A 6438-nucleotide genomic window follows, 5' to 3' on the forward strand; every position below is an offset into this window, starting at 1 on the left:
TTGGAAATCTAATATTTCGTCTACAACACCGTAGAAATTGTTATCCACACTTGTGTTCTCACTGATCTCCCCGACCACTAGGACTCTACTATTTTGTGTAGCTCAACGATTATCACACTCTACAGTGTAAAACCATACCCCATTAACAATGCATCCATTGTATGAGTGCACCTCAGACGAAGGTCCATTGCAAGTGAAAAGAAATCATCGGAGGTATCTTTTCTCTCGCGTCATTGTAAAACCTGATAATTAATTATACATTAAAAAAGACTACGAAAAATGAATCATCCCTCAACTGCTGCCTGCAAAATGACGATGTATACCTGAGATTTGAACCAATCGGGAAATTTGCATTGATGTTTTATATATAAGTCAGAGGCGTTTTGAGCTTCACGACGAATTAACCTCAAATGTTGCCTATAAAATTGATCATTTAAATGTTATATCAAAGGAAATACCCTACGATTTAGGAAAGGAAAAAGTTTGAAACATACTTGCAATAGTCTGTTATTTCTTTACAACTGTTGAGAATGTACCAATGTGTAATATGCCTTTCCTCCGCTGATAGTGTCCGTAAAGTTGACGCCCCTAATGGTTGTACTCTTTGCCTAAATAATTCAAATTCACCAAATATCTCGTGATCAGGAATGTTATCATCATTTCGTTCATCTCTATTGAATATCATATCAATCTTACTTAGATATCGTGAGCAGAAGTTCAATGATTCATTCATTGCATATGCTTCCGCTATAGACCCCTCGGGACGTGCTTTGTTCCGTACAAATTGTTTTAATGTTCGTAAACTTCTTTCAATAGGATACATCCAAATGTAACTAACTGGCCCCACCACTTTGGTTTCATATGGTAGATGAACTACAAGGTGTACCATTACATCGAAAAAGGCAGGTGGAAATATTCTCTCCAATTTACAAAGTCAGGAAAGAATGTAGTCTGTTCAAATCACTTACACATATTGTCTTTGCACATAAGGTGGAAAAGAATGTACACAACTCAACAATAGTAGTGGATATGTTCTTCGGTAGGTATGCTAGAATACAAATTGGGAGTAGTCTGTGAAGCAACACATGATAGTCGTATGTTTTCAACCCCGATATTTTTCCATCTTTGTCATTCACACATCGTGATATGTTAGATACAATCCATCAGAGAATTTCACTGATTTCAAATACTTACAAAACGAAATCCGTTCACCATTTGTTAATGTGTATGCTGCATATGGTTTTACAAATATGTTATCGACCTGTATCAAGTGTAGGTCCTTTCTTATCTTCAAATCTTGTAAGTATAATCGAGCGTTCGTTGTATCCTTTGTCTTTCCTTCAATATTTAACAATGTACTCACCAAATTGTCGCATATGTTTTTTTCAATATGCATTACATCCAATTTATGTCGTATCAATAGTCTGGACCAATATGGAAGTTGGAAAAAAAATACTTTTTTTAGTCCAGTTTAGAATTCGCTTTATTTTTTTATCTTTCTTCGATGGATGTTTGCTAAGCATAGAAAAGTTTAGCGTATTTATTTGTTGTAATATCTCTTTTCCAATCATTACGATTGGTGGAGGTCTACGTTCAACTTTTCCATCATGTTGTCTACTTTGACGCCAACTATAATTCTCTGGAAGATAACGTCGATGTCCCATAAATGATATTTTCCCTCTTATCCCGAAGGACGAGTTATCTTCTTTGCATATTGACATGCTTGATAACCTTTTGTACTCCACCCAGATAAGTCACTGTATGCAGGGAAGTCATTAATCGTCCATAATAAGGTAGCATATAGTTGAAAAAACTCACCAGCAACAGAATCATAAGTTCGCACACCAATTGTCCACAACTCTTTCAACTCTTCAATCAACGGTTGCAAGTAAACATCAATTTCTTTTCCAGGAGATTTTTGACCAGGTATAAGCAAAGACATGAAGAAGTTTGTTTCCTTCATGCATTTCCAAGGGGGAAAATTATAAGGAATTATCACCACTGCCACATACTATAAGAACTGCTCATATTTCCAAACAGATTGAAGCCATCTGAAGCTAATCCCAAATGAACATTTCGAGGATCTAAAGCGAAATGAGGGAATTCACGATCAAAATGTTTCCACTCCTCTACATCAGATAGATGTCGTAATACATCCTTCGTTTCAAGTCGCTTATCTTTATGCCATCTCATGTCAGAAGCGCCTTCTCTTGATGCAAACAATCGTTTTAATCTCGGTATCAATGAAAAATGATGCAATACCTTAGGTGGTATTTTTTACCCTTGCCATTATTAAATTTGTACCGAGACTCACCACAAACAGGGCATTATTGCAAATCTGCAAACTCTTTCCAATACAATACACAATCATATTTGCACGCATGAATAGACTCATAACCTAGGCCTAAATCACGAAATTTTCGCTTGGCTTCATAAAAGAAAGTAGGTATAGAGGTGCCAGCTAGAAATGCTACTTTTAACAATTCCAGCAACATGTCAAACGATTTATTACTCCAGTCGTTCAGAACTTTGATATGCATCAACTTCACTAAAAGCTCAAGGACGAAAATTGCGAACACCCAGAGTATAATTCATTATGTGCTTCGTTCATTAAATCCTCAAATAAGTTCGTGGTATCCCTTTCATGACCATTAAAGGAAATTTCATTCTCAATCCATCCTTCATTTGCATTTTCGTTTTCAATTGGCACTTGTAAATCGTTTATAAGATTCAACATCTCATTTTCTTCGACAGCATTACTCTCTATACTATCTACTTCGACATCCTGTATTAAATTACTTGTATGACTTCTAGATAAATTTACTAGCTCTCCATGATATACTCATTCACAATATGAGGGAGATATTTCATATTTTAATAGATGTCGTTCCACAATATCTATCTTTTTCCAAATTGAATTCATACAATTCTTGCATGGACATCTTATTCGTCCGGAATCATTAACATGAAACCTTGCCATATCTAAGAACTGTGATACCCCTTCTTTATACTCCATTGATAACTTATTACTTAGTTTAATCCATTCTTTATTCATCCTTAAAAATAAATATTTTCTGACCAACTTGTAATCCAAAACAATAACCTGGATTAGAGAACAAAGTACAAAGTATTATTAAGCATTGAGTTCCATAATTTTCATTTTTTAAGGCAAAATAAACATATAGGTCCCTAGACCGTTTAAATTGTCTTAACAACTTTCAAATGTTTTATTTAGTACGTCTCTAAGCTTTCAACTTTGTGTCTAATATAGGCCTTTCGTCTATTCAACATCTTCTAAAATTTACAAGCCTATTAGACACAAAATTTAAATTTAAATTTTCTATTAGACACAAAATTTAGTTTTATGTCTAGTAGATTCTTTAAACTTTTTTTAAAATATTAAATTTGTTAGGGACCTATTAGGTCCCAAATTGGAGGTTTAAAGATTTATTTTATATTTTTTAGATTTATAGATTTATTAGACATAAACATATAAGCATAAAAAAGTTCACATACTAAAAATAGCACATAGCATCTATGTACTAATTTTCTTTCTCCTTTCAAGGAAAGTTCGAAATCTTAAATCATGCATGCTTAGGCTCCAAATAACCAACATCATATCATTTTGTAGACATAAACATAGTGTTATAATCAACTTGAAACTTAAAAGAGTTTTATAATGTTTATCTCTAACGAATTATGAAATGTTCGTTATAAAATTACTCTCAACAATTTCAGAGAATTTTAAAACAAATATATTATGCAAAATTGACAAGATATTAATGGGCATGATTTGTACAAAAAAAATTCAGAGAACATTTTAATGGGCATGATATGGACATGATTTGTACCAATTTCAGAGAATTAACAAAAGCGAATACAATATTGAAACACATTTTAATGGGCATGATTTGTACAAAAAAAATGTGAAATAATGATTTAAATAAATATACAAGATAAAATAAATTGAGAAGATTACCGACGAGGAGACGACGGTGGTGGCGGGTAGTTGATTGCAGCTGTTGACTGAAGGGAGGAGCGGCGGCGGCGGAAGAATGGAGGAAAAATGGGGGGGGGGGGGGGGGAATGGGAGAGTGAGGGAGATGAGTTGGTGGAAAAACACACTTTGTGAAATATTGTAAAAGAGCGGCGCGGTAAGGGTCGTGGCAAGGGCAAAAAAATGGGAGAAAAATGGGAAAGGAGTGGCACGGCGAGGGCGGCGGCAAGGTGTAAAAGGATGAGAAAATGGGGAGAGTGGTGGAGAAGAATGAGGAAAATGAGAGAAGAAGGGGCGGTGAGGAAAAAATTTGAGAGAGAAGGCGGAAAAATGGGAGGCGGCACCGGTTAGGGGGAAGATGGGTTAGGATTTTGGGAAAATGGGGGGAAAATAGGAGAGATGGGGAATGAGGGGTCTGGTTTAAACCAGACCCCTCTCCCGATGCCGCCCGACGGGCATTGAGAGAGCCGTCGGGAGTTCCTGATGGCTAAAAACGGTGTCGAGAGTTCCTTGGGAACTCCTGACGATCCTTTACAGCATCGGGAGTTCCCTGGGAATTTCCAACAGGCCTTTACGTCGTCAGGAGAGACGGTCTCTTCTGACGACCTAACTCCCGATGCTCTATTTAGGCGTCGGGAGAACTTCTTTTTCTTGTAGTGATTCTCACATTAAGAATACCAAGGTAACCATTGCAGTGGTGTCCTCACTTAACTTGATTGATTTTGAGGTTCTAAGAGGCCTTCGTTAGGTTCGTGTGGTACCGGTCGTTGCATTCAATAGGTTGATTTGTTGTTATTGGACGATTGGAGATTGATCGAGGGAGTTTGAAGAACATTTCTTCAAAGGTACACATACTCTATCCCTTCATTCTTTTGTGAAGCATGCTGTAATTTCTTGTTGTATATGACTAGTTAGTTTCCGTTCTTGTACTGTAATTATTTATGTTCAATTTCGAATGAAATTTGGAACGATCCTTCTGCTGCTTATGGAAATCCTCATGTCTGATTTCCTTCATCATTTCCTTGTTTTCGTCGTTCTATTCGCATCTTTTCCTTCGTCGTTCCATTCGCGTCTCTTCGCGTGCTTTGCAGTCCGCCATTTATTTCCTCCATTTCCTTCGCCGTTCATTTCTCTTTGCATCTTTTCGTCATTGCCTGTTGTCCGCCATTCATTTCCTTTTACATGCCATCGCTATTTGCAGATCTTCTTCGTTCGAGTGCCGTCTGCTGCTCCGGTGTCCTTTGCAAGCTTTCAACAGATTCACCCACATCCCTCTCATTTCCTTTCTCTTGTTTTGCGAATTGAAGCCATTGTTTCATTTCTCATGAATTTGAAATCCGATTACTCTTTGAAATCTGATTACTATTGCTTTGATTTATTGTCATTTAGCATCTATCTCTCTTGTTATTCTTTAAATTAAATCTAATGTTTCTAGAATAGGGTTTTCTTTTCCTTGTTGCCCTAATTGAGATTAACCTATTTCATTACGTTACAATTTCTGCAATTTGGTAGATTATGGATGTTATTGTGAATTGTGGATTGTGGATGTTACAATTTTTGCAATTTGGTGGATTGTGTCTTTTTTTTCCCATTTAATTCTTACGGTTAGGGATTCAGTGACCTGCTTAACTAATACTAATTAAAAATATATTTCAAATTTATTATGATATTTGTGTATATGACTAAAACTTCTATTGAAAATTCTATGAACATTTAATCATCACTTTTCTTAAAAGTTATATCATGGTCTCTAATGATGAGCATGCATAGGAAACCGGTTTTAGAAGTTGATGATTTTAAAGAGTTTTCTTTATGAAGCCTAAAATTTGCTTGAGTTCTACCAATTGTACAAAGCAGTTCAGTCTAGCTAACTTGAATCAACTATTCAAGGCAGTACTCGTGAAAGATTTTTCCGTTCTCTCTTATAGGATATGACAATAGTGTGTTCATTTCTTAAGAGAGTTTAAAGGGATTATTCTCAAAAGATATTCAGACTGATAACGAGAGGAGTAATTGACGTATGTTATTTATTTTGTGAGATATTCGACACATGTATAAGTAAAATGATACATCACATAGTTTTCACCTCTATTAATTCAACTAACTTAATGAAGGAAAATTCAATTCTATACCCCTAAAAACACATTGGTTTTCAAAGAAAATCAATAACATTAGGGGCAAAAAAGGGGACCCCTTTTACTTATTACTTAATTTTGGACGTAGTTTAGTTTTTAGTCCTTTAAAAGTAGTACATCACAAAGATTCAAAATTGAAAAGTTTAAGTCCTATCTAATAACAATTGTACGTAAGAAAGATGCAAATCATGGTTAGAAATATGGAAGAAATATGTTTTTGGAAAGTGAAAACATACAATCACATTACTAAATGCTTGTTATTCTTTTTAATACAAATTATACTCTACGGATGTTGTGTGTACACAA

General features: G+C 35.4%; 1 pseudogene; it reads right to left on the bottom strand.

Moving 5' to 3' along the window:
- Window positions 1–284: 284 nt before the first annotated feature.
- LOC150034998 (uncharacterized) lies at window positions 285–3055 on the bottom strand (annotated as a pseudogene).
- Window positions 3056–6438: the final 3383 nt, after the last annotated feature.

This window comes from Benincasa hispida, chromosome 7, assembly GCF_027475165.1.
Source record: "Benincasa hispida cultivar pf3 chromosome 7, pf3_genome.v1.1, whole genome shotgun sequence".
NCBI classification, from domain to species: Eukaryota; Viridiplantae; Streptophyta; class Magnoliopsida; order Cucurbitales; family Cucurbitaceae; genus Benincasa; species Benincasa hispida.